This window comes from Euleptes europaea, chromosome 1 (assembly GCF_029931775.1).
Source record: "Euleptes europaea isolate rEulEur1 chromosome 1, rEulEur1.hap1, whole genome shotgun sequence".
Classification (NCBI taxonomy): Eukaryota; Metazoa; Chordata; class Lepidosauria; order Squamata; family Sphaerodactylidae; genus Euleptes; species Euleptes europaea.
The window spans coordinates 46,118,605-46,136,880 of record NC_079312.1 but is presented as its reverse complement, the minus strand read 5'-3'; the positions used below and the strand labels follow the sequence as shown (position 1 = coordinate 46,136,880).

The following is an 18,276-nucleotide window of genomic DNA, read 5'->3' as shown; positions in this document are numbered from 1 at the left end:
GTGGGTTCTAAGCCCATTCAGTGCCCAAGCCCTGCTCCAGCGCTAACCTCATCATCAGTTATTTGTGCCCTTTGGGCTTTCCATTTCTGAGGGACCTCTAGGCTTTCAGAGACCTCTCATCCAGATGCTAGGATGGCTACCTCCAGGTGTCTTGCCATTACTCTGTCACAGTGCTCCTACTGCCTTTGGGCAGTTTGCTTTGGGAGCAGGGACAAAAACTTGCTTGCCCTTCCCTCCTCCCAGAAGCAAGAAAAATTTCAAGTCGGGCAAGCACTAAGCCAACATTCCCCCCTGTGCAGTAGCCCCAATCCCCCTGTGCAATAGCCTCAATCCAAAGTAAGGCCACACAAGTCTGTTTTAAAAAAAAACAAAAACAAAAACAGTTCATTCATGTCTCCTAGCCTCTAAGAACAAGACAGGAGAAGACAATTAAGCCAGTGAAGTCCAGTGTCCTTGACCTTCCAGAAAAGCTTCATTTGATGGAGAAGAGGGCTGTCAGGGTTTTAAAAGAAAAGTTCCACTAAGGGAATAAAATGAATAGTGCTAATATAGTGAAAATATATTTTGCTTTGTTTTTACAGAACTTCATATAATGAGGATACACACTGACAGTACTTTCCCAACAAGAAACTGGTGCATTTCGACATTTGTCAATTTAAGGCCATCACCTCCCCGACCAATTTGTTGTGGTGGTTTTGCTGTCAAGTTGTAACTGATTTATGGCAACTCCATACGATTTTCAAGATATAGGGCTGCCAACCTCCAGGTACTAGCTGGAGATCTCCTGCGATTACAACTGATCTCCATTGAAGTCCCTTTCCTCCCCAAACCCAGCTCTCCTCAGGCTCCAGCCCCAAAACCTCCAACCGGTGGTGAAGAGGGACCTGGCAACCCTATCAGGGTAGGAGATGTTCAGAAGTGGCTTGCCATTGTCTACTTCTGCATAGCAACCCTGGACTTCCTTGGTGGTCTCTCATCCAAATACTGGCCAAGGGCTGCCCAGCTTAGCTTTGAGATTGAATGAGATTGGGCTATCTATTTCAGGAGCCTCCAGTCTATATAGATCACATTTTTAAAGCCACTTCATTAAGAATATGTTGGGGGCAGGTACAAGAGGGAGGGGATGAATCAGAGAGTGTCATAATCCTGACTACCTATACTGCAATATGGTAAATATGGGAGTATTAGAATTCCTATCGTATATTCTGTGTTCCGCTTTACTTAGCAGTTGAAATCAGAGGTGAAAGCTAGACTCCTAGCAGTCAAAATCATTAACCAGCTTCTATTACTCACCCAAGTGTTAATGTTGGGGTGTGAGCTTTTTAAACTAAATCTGTATGATTATCTACAATACTGGCACCAGGATACTACATCTCTTACTAGTATTGTAGTCCCTGGAACAATGCTGTAATGTAGCATGGCATAAACTAATAAAGTCTAATATATATTTTTCGTCAAGAAGTGCACAGAGGAGATCAGGTGTTTGGAATGGATTGCAATTGCTAATAGACATTTAAAGAACAGCAGCCTTATTTCACAGATGGTATATTCTCTAACTGTGATACTTTCTGCAGAAATGTATGAATAAGTTATCACTTGACTCCCCATAATTCTTTCCTTCCTGCGCCGGCATTTGTCTCACTTTGTGAAAATCAACTTGCTTCACGCTGCATTTTGCTATCAGCTCCAATTGCCTTCCAATTGCACTCTTCCCCTCCCCTCTCATTCTCCTCCATCATTGCATTCTGGCATATGACTATTGGCATGGCGCAGCTAATCAGTCAGCTCTGTAACGATCTCATGTCGATTGGGCAGGATGCTCAGGTGTGAATGTGATCCTTCTGAGTGTGGCACAGAGAAGACGGGGCTCAGCTGCACGTGGTGGCAAGTCATCATCGTCCGCAGGAAACATTTGCGGACCACAGCAAGCATCCGCTCGGCTTATGGCAAGGAAAACATATGTTTGTCTGTGTTAACCGAATTAGATTTTCGCGAGAACATTACGGATATACACTGAAACATATGGGGATATTTCTAGAGAATGGTGGGAAGCAGGTTGACAGAACAGGCAAGATGTTCAGCTGGTGCCACTGAACCTTGCCAACTCTTGCAATTTCACTCAAGACTTTGGTAATAAACATTGTTTCTTTTAAAGCAAGAGGATGAGTTTTCATTCCAGGACAGCACTCAAGGAGTTGACAATGAAAGTAAAGTAGAGGCCCCTAGCGTGGTGCCTTGGCACCATGATGTCTGCCAAAAACTTTTCTGGTACCTGCCTATTGTTTTTAGAAAGTGGGTAGGGCTTTTGCCCAGCAAAGCTTGTTTGGCCATTGGTGATATGAATAGCAGCAAAGAATTTTAAAAAACATTGCTTCAGCAGCAGCTGCCACCACAGAGCAAGGCTATTCACTGTATGGAACAAAGTATTTTTAAACAATATGTTCATTTTAAAAGGCATCCTGTTATATAGAGTGTCTGCCTAAAATGCTGAAGAGTTACTGTTAGAATTATGCATAACCGCAGTCCCTGAAATTGGGGGGCCGTGTTCACTAGGGTTGCCAGCTCCGGGTTGGAAAATACTTGGAGATTTGAGGGGCAGAGCCTGAGGAGGGCAGGGTTTGGGGAGGGGAGAGATTGAAATGCCATAGACTCCAGTTGCCAAAGCAGCCATTTTCTCCAGCTGAAGTGATCTCCATCGGCTGGAGATCAGTTGTAATAGCAGGAGATCTCCAGCTAGTACCTGGAGGTTGACAACCACTAGGGTTCACTCTGCCTCCTGCAGCAGCCATATTGTGATTGCACCCACCACTCTGTGTCAGATTTCCAAAGATGCCTGCAGGCTCAAAAAGAATGGGAATCCTGAGGTAAAGGACAATTGGCAGGTATGGAATCTTTCTCCTGGCTACCAGAAATACCAAACAAGAACAGAAATCACAGTGGACACTTCTGAAAAGAAGGAGTCCCCACTGGGCATTGGACCATATAGTTTGCACCAGCAACTGATGTCCCATGTTTATTCTCAGGGTTATTGTTTTTTTCATATTGCAAAAGCAGCTGACATGCCACCTGCACCCCACACCAATTATTTTGTGACGGAAAAAGAATAGGAAAGTGAAAGGAAAGTGAGAATGAATAGACACAAACAGAATGGAAGGAAAATAAAGCCCAGAAGAAAGAGACGAGGAAATTGGGAAAAAGAAACTCAGAGAGGGAATAAAAAAAAAAAAGTTCCTTGGGAAGAAGGGGTAAGGGAATTAGCTTGTCTGCCTTCCCTGTGTGGGTACTAGGGTTGCCAGGCTGAGCCTACAACCAGCAGGAGGGTCGGGGTGAGGACATGGGGTTGGAGGGCCATTAAACCAAACAAAAATCAGAAAACTCAAGAAAAACAGTCTCCCATAGGAAAGGTATTCTTGCCATTTATTAAAGGAGTCACTGATAGGATGGAGAAACTTTTGAAAAAACATAACCTACAAACAGTGTTTAAACCCACCAAGAAAATACAACAAATGCTACGATCAGCAAAAGACAAAAGAGACCCCCTCACCTCTGCAGGAGTATATCGTATACCTTGCAGCTGTGGAGAAGTTTACATCGGGACCACAAAACGCAGCATACAAACAAGGATAAAAGAACATGAAAGATACTGCAGACTTGGCCAACCTGAGAAATCAGCAGTGGCTGAACATGGACTGACACAAACAGGACACAGGGTCTTATTCCAAGACACTGAAAGACTGGACAATTCTACCAACTATTTTGTCAGATTGCACAGAGAAGCCATTGAAATTCATAAACATCAGCACAACTTTAACAGAAAAGAGGAGAGTTTAAGAATGAATAAGGTTTGGCTTCCTGCCCTGAAAAACCTCCAGACAAAGACAACATTCAACAATAGCCATACAGATTAGCTTTGGATTACACACATTAACAGATCACTTCAGGATACAATGGTTCCATATTAACATACCATACCCTCATTAGCACATTATCTTGATACTTACAGGACAATACTTTTGCAGGACAATACTCAGCTCAAACCCAACCCCTTTCTGACTATATATTACTCTTCCTACACCCTTGACACTGAGAGACACTGTCCTTCAGTGTTACTACTCTGAAGATGCCTGCCACAGTTGCTGGCGAAACGTCAGGAAAGAAAATTCCAAGACCACGGTTACACAGCCCGGATAACCTACAAGAACCAATGAACTCTGACCGTGAAAGCCTTCGACAATGTTTTGAAATATATTGAACAGATTAGAGGTTACAGTGAGGGGGGAAAGTATTTGATCCCCTGCTAAATTTGCCCGTTTGCCCTCTGACGAAGAAATGACCAATCCATAATTTTAATGGTAGGTTTATTGTAGCTGTGAGAGACAGAATAACAACAGGAAAAACCCCAGAAACCCAGAAGACAAAAGTCAGAGATTGATGTGCATTATAATGAGTGAAATAAGTATTGGATCCCCTATCAACCAGCCAGATTAGGGTTAGGGTTCTGCTGTCGACAGAAGCAATCAATCCATCAGATTCCAAACTAGCCACCATGACCAAGACCAAAGAGCTGTCCAAGGATGTCAGGGACAAGATTGTAGACCTGCACAAGGCTGGAGTTGGCTACAAGACTATTGCCAAGCAGCTTGGTGAGAAGGTGACAACCCTAACCCTAACTGTCAACCTCCCTCGGTCTGGGGCTCCATGCAAGATCTCATCTAGTGGAGTTGCAATGATCATGAGAACGGTGATGAAGTAGCCCAGAACTACACGGGGGCGACTTGTCAATGATCTCAGGGCAGCTGGGACCATAGTCACCATGAAAACAGTTGGTAGCACACTACGCCGTGAGAGCCCGCAAGGTCCCCTTGCTCAAGACAGCACATGTACAGGCCCGTCTACAGTTTGCCAATGCACATCTGAATGACCCAGAGGAGAACTGGGTGAAAGTGTTGTGGTCAGATGAGACCAAAATCGAGCTCTTTGGCATCAACTCGCCGTGTTTGGAGGAGGAGGAATGCTGCCTACGACCCCAAGAACACCATCCCCACCGTCCAACATGGAGGGGGACATATTATGCTTTGGGGGTGTTTTTCTGCTAAGGGGACAGGACACCTTCACCGCATCAAAGGGATGATGGACAGGAGCATGTATCATCAAATCTTGGGGAGCCCCTCCTTCCCTCAGCCAGGGCATTGAAAATGGGTCGAGGATGGGTATTCCAGCATGACAATGACCCAAAACACACGGCCAAGGCAACAAAGGAGTGGCTCAAGAAGCAGCACATTAAGGTCCTGGAGTGGCCTAGCCAGTCTCCAGACCTTAATCCCATCGAAAATCTGTGGAGGGAGCTGAAGGTTCGAGTAGCTACACATCAGCCTCAAAATCTTACTGACTTGGAGAGGATCTGCAAAGAGGAGTGGGACAAAATACCTCCTGAGATGTGTGCAGACCTGGTGGCCACCTACGAGAAACGTCTGACTGCTGTAATTGCCAACAAGGGTTTTGCCACCAAGTACTAAGTCATCTTTTGCAAAGGGGTCAAATATTTATTTCACTCATTATAATGCACATCAATCTCTGACTTTTGTCTTCCGGGTTTCTGGGGGTTTTCCTGTTGTTATTCTGTCTCTCACAGCTACAATAGACCTACCATTAAAATTATGAAGTGGTCATTTCTTCGTCAGAGGGCAAACGGGCAAATTTAGCAGGGGATCAAATACTTTCCCCCCTCACTGTATAAGATTCTTGTGCAACCATTGTGTACTGTTGAATGACCTTAAAGGCCTAGAGGAAAATGATTTGGAAATTGTAATTAATCTGTTGACAGCTTCTAAGATTACAATCATCTGTGATTAGAAAAAAATCTTTTTCGCCCTGTCTCCAAATGGCTTTTTAAAATATGGGATACATTCAAGTTGTCAAAAACTGCACTTTATATATAAATCCAGCAATAAAAATTATGTGGAATACATTTATTTATAAACGCGCTTTGTTCAAATTATGCTGATGTCATGATAACTCTTAATTCTTTATTAAAGTTCTGAAGTTTGAGTATTTAAAATGTTTAAGCGTACACCAGAATTTTTTTATATTCTTTAAAACTTAAGGGGAAGGTCTTGGTCTCTGTGACCTATTTGTTGGCAACAGGTTGGCCACTGTGAAACAAAATATTGGACTAGTTGGACCACTGGTCTTATTGAGCAGGGCTATTCATATGTTTGTACATTCCTAATGATATCATCAGGCCTGCAACAAGCTCAAAATGAGCCCCAAAACTGTAAATTGGTGGATAGATTGGAGAATCAGTTCATTCTTCAGAATGATAATATCTTTAGAAAACATATTGTCCTATACAAAGTATCTAGATGATATATTCCTCATTTGGACAGGCTTTGAAGAACTACACCACCAATTTGGCCAACCCATCAACACTATACACTATATTATTAAATTTGAAATGCAATCTGATAAATCTTAGAAATCCAGTCCTAATTTTTTAGATGTAGTGGTAAGAAGATAGACTGATGTGTAGAAGAAGCCGACAGATGTCAACTCATTTTTAGCTGGTGACAGTTTTCATCCTCACCATTTTAAAAGAAACCTGCCATCTCAAATATAACTAGGAGTAAATTTCCCACATTTCAAAATGTGCTTGCATTAACAATCACCCAGGAGTCTTCTGTATTTCTGTGAAACCCTGTTATTATTTAACAGCTTATAGGCTACACCATACTTTTTAACTATAAGCACAACATATTGATTCGATCTTAGTTTAGCAAATTGCTGAATCTCTTCAGCACATCAGTTACCACAAAATCCGAGGGATTTCAGTGTCGGACTAAATAAAGTCAGCCAGTCTCATGAGTGTTTTATTAAATCAAGTAGCATAGTTAAGAGAAATTCTGTTAATTCCTCTTTACCCAATTTCTCCTTTAAATCCAACCACCTATTGCTTTCCCTCCTTTTAGGAATTTGGAGACATCTTCAAATCAATTCTATTTTTGATCAAAAGAGAAATTCAAAGAGAGGAGAGGTAGGAAGGAAGGTTCTGCAAAATTTCAGAATTCACTCTCCATATGCTCAGAGGCAGGCAAGGTCTTTTCGGACATTCCTATCCTCCTGCTAGAGCACCATGCTGTTGTGTGTTATGTAAAAAAATCCATCATCCAAGGGCTGAAGTTACAAAAGGGGCACAAGAGGTATAACAGAAAACTGCACTGAGAAATCAAAGATAAATTTCTCTTTTGAAAGTGAAAAAGTCAATAAGAGGAATCGATGGTTATTCTGAAAGTGAATTCAGAAAAAAAAAGAAATTGCATTTCCCATAAGAACACTAAAAACAGGATAAGTATATCAAACTATAATGGAAAATCAAGTAAATCATTGAGGAGCAATGGACTACAGAGAACACAAGTCTGATGGTGTTAGCTGGTGAAAACTGAAAAGCCTGGAGAAGAGTGAATATATTATCTTGGCTTTAAAAGTGAAAGAAGGAAGAGTCAGAGAATTACTGACTGATTAACTGTACTTTGGTACAAAAAGAAAAAATAAGACCATTTAAAAGAAATGGTTTAAGAACAAAACACCAGTCTATATAACCCCACATTAACCCTGCTTAAAGATGTGGCAAATCCTCATAAGAATTAGACAGAAATAGTCCAAATAGAGCCCTCACCCCTTTAAAAAAAGGAAGAAAGAAAAGTAATGATCTTGAATTGAGTAGGTTCTGCAGAGAAGGTGAAACCGGGGACCATCATATGCCAATAAGGGAGTCCCTATAAAAATGCCTACTCTGTTTCCTACAGGCAAGCTTCTATAATCTGCAGAATCCGAATGGATGGGAGAGTGTCATTAGGAGGCAAATTTTAATAAAATCACTGAATAAAGTCTTTTAAAGAGGATGTGTGTGGCCTCAGCAAGACCTTTCCCATCACTGTGCCAAAACATGAGGCATTTTAACAATGGACTGTATTCCCCTTGCATCCATATGCCTAAGCAAAAGGACACAGACTGTACAGATGCCAGAAATATCGACAGAGGAAACCTTTGGTAGACAGAGCTACAGGACTTCACGGGCGCTCTGACTTTCTATATCAGCAACAGGAAAGACCTGTGAGCTACAACACTGGATTATAGATGGTGACCTACACACATGAACCCATGAAGCTGCCTTATACTGAATCATACCCTTGGTCCATCAAAGTCAGTATTGTCTATTCAGACTGGCAGTGGCTCTCCAGGGTCTCAGGCCAAGGTTTTTCACATCACCTACTTGCCTAGTCCCTTTAACTGTAGGCGATGAGGATTGAACCGGGGACTTTCTGCAGGCCAAGCAGATGCTATACCACTGAGCCACAGCCCCTCCCCAAAGGATGATGTAATAAGACAGTTCTTCCTTATCTCGAAAAGATGAATCCCTCATGAAATAAATAATGCAGAAAAGGGGATCCTTGCAGGTAAGTACTCCCCTGCCATTTCCCCCCATATAGTAGTTTAATAAAAATTAATTTATAGCAGTCATAGACCATAGTAGTTTGGCAGTGGAGCCCATCCACATTTGAAAGAAAGGGGGGAGTGATTACTCCACATTGATTTAAAAAAAACCAGCAACAAACTTCTGTAATCTTTTGTGTGTGTTGTACCAAAAATAAAACGAAAGACTCTGGTGGATACCGTGGATATTACATTCAACAATTTATTGCCATCAAGGACAGTAAAAAGAACTTTACCACACTGCAAATAAAGAGGCTGCTTTTAACCTTCAAAAATATTAAATTTTATCAATAAAATCTAACTGCTCTGAGACCTATATATGCTGTCTTCATAACAATATCTCACTAATATCTATTGCTCTTCAAAGAGAAGTTTCTAGAGACTGAATTGTATAAACTTAATATAGAGTTGCTGTTGTTTAATTTATAGGGGAAATGTTCTATGCGTTGCCAAAGTTCCAGCCAAGCATCCTGAATCTTAATTGGGACCTCCATATTACATTTAACTGAAGTTCAACCATGCTCAAGGCTTCCTCTTCAGAACTACCTATGTAGTTCTAAATATGGTAATATGCTAAACATGCTTAAATACGCTAAATAAATATTCCTGTTCAGTGCTTCTCAAAACTTTTAATATTGATTACCACCAACACAAAGGATATTGTCATCCCGCCCCCCCACAGCCACTATTTCAAGTTTTGAGGTAAATTTTGACATAGAAAATCAAATGTTGAATTTCAAATTTGAAATTCTGCATTTAAAATATGAATATTTTAAATGTGTCTGGCTGTCCTCAGCTAGGGCCAGGGCCTTTTCTGCCTTGGCCCTGCCTGGTGGAATTCCCTTTCTAATGAGACCAGAGCCCTAAAATATATTCAGATTTTTACAGGGCTTGTAAAATGGAGTTGTTCCACCAAGCCTGCAGTTGAGGGTAGCTACGGTTATCATCAGAGCTGGCCTCCTTACAGCCTTAGAATTTCTGTACATTTTCTCATAATCATTACCGGCATCAATTCATTTCTAATGTCACTTCAGTACTGTTGTTGGAAACCCAAACAGAAGAATAAATATATATCCAAAGATCTCCACTACGTCTAAGAGAATCTGAATATTAACAAAAAGGCAGGCAAATACTAAAAGGAAATTGTCACACTATACAACTCAGGCCAGATATCTATGTCAGGCCCAGTTCCCAATGAGGTTATAAGTTGTGTTTGGACTGTACCACATTGGCTCACACAATGGAATGTTTTCTAGTAGAAAATACCAGCTTCAGTGGTTATAACAGCTACGGCCATTCCTCAAAAAGGTTGTAGTGATCACATTCACATTCAGATTACAGCAATGCAGTCTTTTTGGGGGTACCTTTGAAAATGGTCCAGAAGCTTCAAATGGCCCAAAATGTGGCAGCCAGGTTATTGTTGGGGACTGGATACAAGTATTATTATTGTTATTATTATTATTACCACTGAGCTTAAATATCTGCACAGAGATCTGTTTGTTCCCAGGCCTAGTTCAAAATGCTGGTTCTTACCTTTTAAAACTGCTTGGGCCTGTGGTATTTGAAAGATCAACTCATCTTGTATGGTCCAGCCTGCCAGTTATATCTTTTTTCTCAAGCTGGGCTGTCAACACTTCTGTCTTCAGAGATGAGTCAGTAGCAACCAGAAGTAGGGTTTATCAGTGGTGGAACCTTTTGTTTGGAATGTCTTCCTCCTTGAGGCTTGCCTGGTGCCTAAGTGAGCAATCCTGAAGGGGGGAGGAGCCTCAGGAGCCGGCGTGACCCCTATGCCGGTATAAGTGCCACTTGTACCAGCTAAGTGGGCATGGACACCGGTGCAGGGACATTAATTCCAGTGTAAGGGAGCCTCGTAGCAGCGTGAAGCTCAGGCGCCAGCGCTCCCTCATCGGCAGCATTTTTCTGGTACAAGGCCTCGCACCGGTGCTGATGGGGTTGTCCCCGGCGGTGGAGCTGACATTAATCAGCTCCCTAAGCCCTTTCAGCCTGGGAATGCCCTTTTTGCAGGCACTGAGTTACACCTGCACATAGGCAGGCATAGACCCATGGAACTCTATGGAGAGCTCCATAGGGTTTCTTCCAAAATGTATTTTCAGCTTGCTGTGCTTGGCAGAAAGCCGCTCTGGAGACAGTGTAGGGCTGCTGAAAAAAAAATCAGTAAAATTCGGATTTGGCAAAATTCAGCCCGTTTTTATTTGGGAAATGCCTAAGTCCGAAATCCCCCATTTCGGGTCTGTGCAATTCGGCATGAGATCCGGAGTTCGGGGAAAAATTCGGCCGAATAAAGCCATTAAAAACACAATAGCTCCTTTCCCTGGCTCCGGGTGGGCATTTTTGGGGGTAGAGGTCCCAAACTTTCAGTGTAGCTTGAGGAGACCCTTCTTGCAAGAACCCCTAAGTTTTGTGAAGATTGGGTCGGGGGGGGGCTGAGATATGGGCCCCTAAAGGGATCCCCCCTCCTTAATGTGCACCTCTGACAATGGGGGTTTGCAATTAGCAGAGCTTGCCGCCCACTCCCGAAGCTCCCAGCCCCAACAAACAGCTGAGCTGGGGGGAGCAAGGGCGGGGCAGGTGCGAAGAAGTTTGCAAACCATGCAAAGCAACACGTTTGCAACCATGCAAACCATGCAGACCATGCAAAGCAGCATGTTTGCAACCATGCAAAGCAACACGTTTGCAACCATGCAAACCATGCAGACCATGCAAAGCAGCATGTTTGCAACCATGCAAAGCAACACGTGATGCCTGGGAGTTTGTAAACCATGGAAAGGGACAGAGGCACGCTAGCTAAGCATAAGGAGCAGGAGGGGGTGGAATTTCCCCTTTTACATAGGACTCGGGACCAGGAAAATGCATTCTTTAAGTCACAATTTGAAAACCAGTTTTGAGCAAGCATCAAAATAGACCTAACCGTTCTTATGAATGAGGGAAAACCTGAGGACACACAACTGAAGCCCCCCCTCAAACCAGGGAGAGAGAGACTCGAGGGGGCACACACACCCTAGGCAGAAGGGGCAAAAAACCCCTTTGGCTTCCCCCCCCACACCCACAGAAACTGCTCCCTCCCCACCCACCCACAGACTCTGCTTCCCCCCCACACACACACAGGAGAAAAATTATAGAGAAAAGCCCCAAAATGGGTCTTACTGTGGATGTCTTCTGTTCCATCTTCTTTGCACCTGCCCCGCCCTTGCTCCCCACAGCTCAGCTGTTTGTCGGGGCTGGGAGTTTTGGGCGTGGGAGGCAAGCTCTGCTAATTCCAAACCCCACTGTCAGAGATGCACATTAAGGATGGGGGGACCCCTTCCCGGCCCCATATTTTCCCCCCCGATCCAATCTTTACAAAACTTGGGGGTTGTTGCAAGAAGGGTCCTCTAAAGCTATGCTGAAAGTTTGGGGGCTCTACCCCCAAAAATGCACCCCCTGCAGCCATGGAATTGCTCGAATGTGCACACGCACCCCCCCCCAAGGGGGATCTCTCTCACACACAAACAGATACTCTCTCTTTCTCTCCCCAGGCCGCGCAGCAGCTGGGCTCATACACTCAATTGCGACTGATTGGCCAGAAGAAGACCCAACTTGGCCACCAATTGGCTGCTGGAGAATGCTGCTAGTTGCTTACTGACGGTTATGCTGCTGCGCCGAACTCTGAATTTGTTGAATTTATTCGCCGAACACCCCAAACTTGCTGAATTCGGCTCCCCGTTTTCCCGCCTTTTTTGAGTTTGGTTCCATCCAAACTAAAAACCGCCGGGACGAGCCAAATCGACAGCCCTAAGGCAGTGCAGCTACATGTTTCTGGGCACCACTTAACAACCCCCCCTTTAGAATTGGGCTGCACTTAATCTTCTGTTAGGCACCAAACAAAAATTTCCCTTTTAACCCAGGATTTCACACTGGCTCTTTGAAAATAGTTTTTAGGGTCTGCTTCTAGCCCAAGGGCTGTTTTACGGATACCATTTTAGGCTGCTTAATATTGTTTATAATAAACTTGATAATTGATCTTTTTAAATTTATTGCATTGTTTTTACTTTGTGAGGTTCTTTGAGTAAGTCTCCACAGAAGTGGTATATCTGTTTTGTAAATAAATAATTCATGTCATTGTCAAACCATAGAAAATAGTGGCCTCTAGGCTCTGCTCGTCCTTCATAAAATATTCTCAAGACCTGCTTGTTGCATCAGATTCTCCTTCTTATTGCAAAGGAATCTCCCACCACAGAAAAAATAAGCTGAACGACAGACATTTAGACTTCAAGATAAAAGAGGAAGGACTGTAGTTTTCCCTACTAGTAAAATAAGCTTACAATGCCAGCTATCATAAGTAGAATTACATTCTTCTAAATCCTTTGACTCCAACGGACTTAGACACCAGTAGCTCTGTTTAGGATTGTGTTGTCTGTGTTAAGTTGAGCAGGGAAAAAAGTTTAAGAATAGTTACAAAAAGAAATTTAATGAAAACAGTATTAAGGAATTAGTGAAATCCTAGTAAACATACATAAATAGAAAGATCTAGTTGTTTACTTTGGGATGAATAGGGTAATTGTTTTGTATGTCTTAAGTTCAAAGGATCTATTGTCAAAGGAATAGATCAGATGTATTTTCCTTTGTCTAGAAATTAAAAATTATTTTTTGCTGGGCTAATGGGGAATATAATGGATAAATAGACTGTGAGCCCAAAGGAGGACAAGTATATTAACACCTTTGCCTCATTCCTGACTCCATGGGACTGCAATAACCAGCTGGTGGTAACATTCTGGAACATATGCTCCTAATCGGATAAATAGTTGCATTCTTTGAATTACTACATTCATAAAATCTTTATCTGTGACACTGTTTTTTTGTGTTATGCAATTATTTTGCTGGTTCCATGCTTAAGAGAAATTAAATATTTATTAGGGAACTTTGTCTCTCGAGCCATGTAACAAATTAAATGTCAATACAATATCAAGCAATAGTACTGTTAGGTGTATTCTTCTGATAGGACTGAAACATATCTGTGAGTTTCCTGAAGTGACAACCTCAATCAAAACACCAAAGATATGAGAAACATACTCTAGGCAGCGACCACAACAAGGGTATCTAAATTAGAAGAAGAGTTGGTTTTTATATGCCAACTTTCTCTACCTTTTAAAGAGAATAAAATTGGCTTACAATCTCCTCCCCTTCCTCTCCCTACAACAGACATCTTGTGAGGTAGGTGGGGCTGAGAGAATTCAGAAAACTGTGACTAGCCCAAGGTCATCCAGCTGGCTTCATGTGTAGGAGTGGGGAAACCTACCCGGTTCACCAGATTACAGTCTGCCGCTCATGTGGAGGAGTGGGGAATCAAACTTGGTTCTCCAGACTAGAGTCCACAGCTTCTAACCACTACACCAGTTCTAGGACTTCCTGCTGGGGCAGCTGGGCTGAGCGCCATGTTTCCTGGACTCAAGGTTCAGTCCTCCCCCTTCAATCACCATCTAAGAAAATTATCATCACCGTAACCTTATCATCCAACATCTGAGTAAGTTGCAAGAATTCTTTTGTCTTTACCTTGAAATTGAAGCTCTGGAAGATCGTAATAATCATCAATGCAATCTGCATCTCTCTGTCCAGAATATAAGTGACTTTGTTTGTTTAAAAAGAGTATAGTTGACTGGCAGGAGCCTTATCTACTCGATCTCCACTTTGGCATAACAAACGGGACGGTTGACAGACACTCTAGCTACCAATTAGAAGCCGAGGTGTTAAAAGGGGTGGGAGCGAATGGGCTAAATTCCTCTGGAGATGACGTCTTTCCGATTCATCATAGAAAACCATCGAGATTGAAAGGGAAAGATCATACAGGAAACTAAATCGCAGGGCTTGAAGTGTGCCTTTATTGTGCAACATGCAACATATTCCTACCACTGGAAAACAAGACGGCCGAATGTCTGCGATTTAAATAATGCCCAGCCCACCCCCTTCTTTTACAATCGAGCAGAGTGTCAATAAAACTTGATGGCCCTTTACAACAGCACTAATTGTTTTACAGCGGAGAGAAGAATTTGCAGCCATTTAATCCCAGGACCTGTATAATTGATGAATAGAACCACTACAAGGTTTTGGACCCTGCCAACATATTTAAAACAGCATTTCTTGGTATTGGTGAATTGTCAGAACTATTTTCAGAAATAAACATGGGAAAGGCCGACGAGAAAATACAGGAAATGTTAACAAAACACATGGATGCCTTTACTAAACAATATGAGCAACAATCTCAACGTCTGGCTCAGTTAACCAACATATTGACTAGTCTAACTCAAACTACCAACCAGACTAGTCAGAAATTGGACATTTTGGCAAGCAAAATTACAAATATGAAATCTCAAATATCTACAATGAGAACTGATATGGGAAAAATGGATACTTCAATTAAAAAGGCAATTGAAGAACAGAAAGATATTAAAAATAAACAGATACTTCAAGGTAATCAAATTCAAGCTATACATTTCCAACAACAAAATGTTATGGACCTACTGGCTATTATGGAGGTAAAATTAAGACAATCGAACGTACGTCTTCGCAATTTTCCAGAAGCAATGGGATGTACCAGAATAACTATCATAAAATCATTGGCTGACCTGATTCATATAAGTGAACAAGATCTGGATTATGCAATAAACAAAGTATATAGAATTCCTTTACCCACCAGTTTGGAGAAGACAAAGGCAAGAGATATTATGATTTCCTTTTATGATATAAGGATGAAAGATTATATTATGCAAACCCTCTATTATAATCCTTTGTCAGTGAATGGAAATCCTCTTATCATTCTTAAGGATATCCCACGACACTTGATGATGAAGAGAAATATGTACAAAGAATTTACTGGGACATTGAAGAAGAATGGAATAAGATTCTCCTGGATCTTCCCACAGGGACTCACTTTTACCAAAAAGAGGTCAGATTTACTATCTCTTCACAGGAGGAGGTAAAAAACTTTTTGAAGAATTATGAAAAAGATCTAGCTGACCTTAACCAGGAGCCACAACATCAACAAGAAGAGGAGAAAAAGGAGTTGGCCTCGACATCTGGACAAAAAAGACAGGATATCAAAAATAACAGAAGTGTTGGAAAAACAAAAATTCACAGCAAGAACAAAACTAAAAGGAAACATGCAGTTTATGGGTGATAGAGAGAAACAGAGGGCTAAACAGGGATTTAAATGATGACTAGGGAATTTTGTATTTACTGATCTAATCCTTTTACCTTAAGAACGGTTTTGAAATAAAATCTGTTACTATATATGAAATCAATAATAAACACGCACTAATTGTAAATGAATAATTTAGAATTAACTTAGTAATCAAGCTTGATGTATTTTTCTGGATAAGAACTTCTTTGCAAAAGAATAGATAAATTTATAGCAAGATGGAGGAAGGTGAGGGGGAAGTCTCTTATTTGAATATCTTTTCATTAATAGATGAATATGCTTTTCGATGACGCTGTTAAAGTTTTTTATTGTATGATTTATGAAATGAATGTGTTGTTGAAAAGTACTAGACAGTAAAATATTTTAAAAATAATAAAAATTTTATGGAAAAAAAATAACCACTACACCAGTTCTCCCCGACATGCTAATTTTCTCCTGCATAGAGAAGCATTGTAAACTCTGCCTCAAAAAATGTCCCCACATGAGCTTCAAAAAAATCCCCATAGACTATAATAGACCCAATTTTTTTTGGTAAACCCGGAAATAAGTCAAATACTAATATTTATCGGTATTCGGCATATTTCGGGTTTACCGAAAAAATTATGCCCAATAAAAGCAAACCTGAAATTTACTGGGGTTTTTTTTTTTTTTTGCACAATCCAATTCACCAAGTTTCATTATCTGTGCAGATGATCTGAAACTGGCCGTTAACATCCAAACATGGTTATTATGAGATTCAAATACCAGCCTGAGCTTCTTGGAGGAAGGATAGTATACAAACATAACATCTAAAGATACATAAATATAAATGAACATGACTTTGCTTCCCTTTTCCCCTGCTCCCAATTTGCATGCCGTTATCCTGATGGGATTTCATTAGTAAAATAATCAGCAAATAATTTTTTGTGGATAATTAGTGTTCATCATTACACAAGACTACATTTACTCCAAAGTATCTTTCAAATCTAAATATAACAACACTTAACTGTCTTTCCAGGATGTGTGCATAGCCCAGTACACTAGCATTCAGGTGAGAAGATTGTGAAGTTCAGAATATCTGATCTGATTTAACTGCATTGATTTTCTCATTTTCTGCTTTCTACCGTATGCTACAAGTTTAAAAAAGGTTGTGACATTCTGAACAATGCCGTATTGCTTTCTGATGCTCATGCAATTTGTGTGCACTCAAAGGAAAACAACAAAATGAAGTAATCAGAGGGAAAGGAGGCTTTTATGTTTGCTGAACATTTCAGAAACTCCATTCTCTCCCCCTCCACATTAATTCTGCTGTTTTACAATGGCAGTCTAACTATATTCAGATCCTACAAACTGGCAAAAAGTTGCAGCAGAATATTTAGCAAAGCAGGTGAAGCATGTGTTTATGACTAGGAAGCACCAGAAAGATACCTTTGGCCTCTTCTACTATTTTCACATATGTTTGGAACCGTTCTATGCTTATTTTTTTTAAAAATTACTTATATCCTGCTTTTCTCCCTCATTAGGGGTCCAAAGTAGCTTTTCAATCATTCTCTCCTTTTCCACTTTCCTCACAACAGCAAACGTGTGAGGATGGGTTAGGAGGAGAGATTGTGAAGAGCCCAAGGTCACTTGGCAGGTTTCCAGGGCAGAGCATGGATTCGAACCCAGTCACTTTCCCCTCCCCATCTCTCTCCATTATTGCCAGAGTAATGCACTAGCCCTAGCTATGTACAGTTTTGCTTTGAAGAACATGTGTGTGTGCTGTCAAGTCACAGCTGACTTATGGCGACCCCATAGGGTTTTCGAGGTGGGAGACGTCCGAAGGTGGTTTGACATTGTCTGCCTTAGCATCACCACCTGGTAGTCCTTGGAAGTCACCCATCCGAATTCTAATCAGGGCTGACCCTGCTTAGCTTCTGAGATCTGATGAGATCATACCAGCCAGCAAAAGCAGCAGCTGCAATGGATTCCAGTCCTTGTGCTGGCCTGAAAAACCAAACTGTTCTCTTGCCCAGCACCAAAATTTGTACGTATCCTATGAGCCACAGAACCTCATAGACTGTAAGACAACATGGATTGGAGAATTTGTTTACTGGTTAATCTCCTATCTAACTAGTGCATTTTCATCTTATCCTTTCACCAAGAAGCTCAGGACTGAGTACGTGGTTCTCCCTATCCCCATTTTATCACAACAGAAGAGAGAGAAAGACTGTTCCAAGGTCACCCAGAAGACTTCATAGCATAGTGGGGATTTGAACATGCAGCATAGCAGTCACTGCATCATAATGGCATGTCTACTTGCTCACCAAACAAAGAAAGAGAAAAAGATGAGTAACCAGAACTGGGTCAGCTCTACTTTCTTCTGTGGGCTAAGAATTCCTTTAATTGACTTCCTAGTTCTTCACTATAGGCACTAAGATGGCAGCTAATTATTCCAAACTACTCCAGTTATCTAAGTAGATTCCTGTTCTTCAATGATCTTACAATGAAGACTAAAGAGAGCTGACAGAGCCCCCGGAGTACCAAAAACAATAACAAAGACAACCCTAATACAGAATACATGGTCCAACGGCCTAGTTTTAGGGCTGGACAATCAAGCCTCAGTGATTCACATC

The 18,276-nt window shown here is 41.5% G+C and overlaps 1 protein-coding gene across 1 annotated transcript in view; it reads right to left on the bottom strand.

The window, feature by feature from the left end:
- The window catches only part of CNTN6 (contactin 6), a 187,164-nt gene that overhangs the window by 101,353 nt on the left and 67,535 nt on the right, over positions 1 to 18,276 (bottom strand). The gene's annotated exons all lie outside the window — the stretch shown is intronic.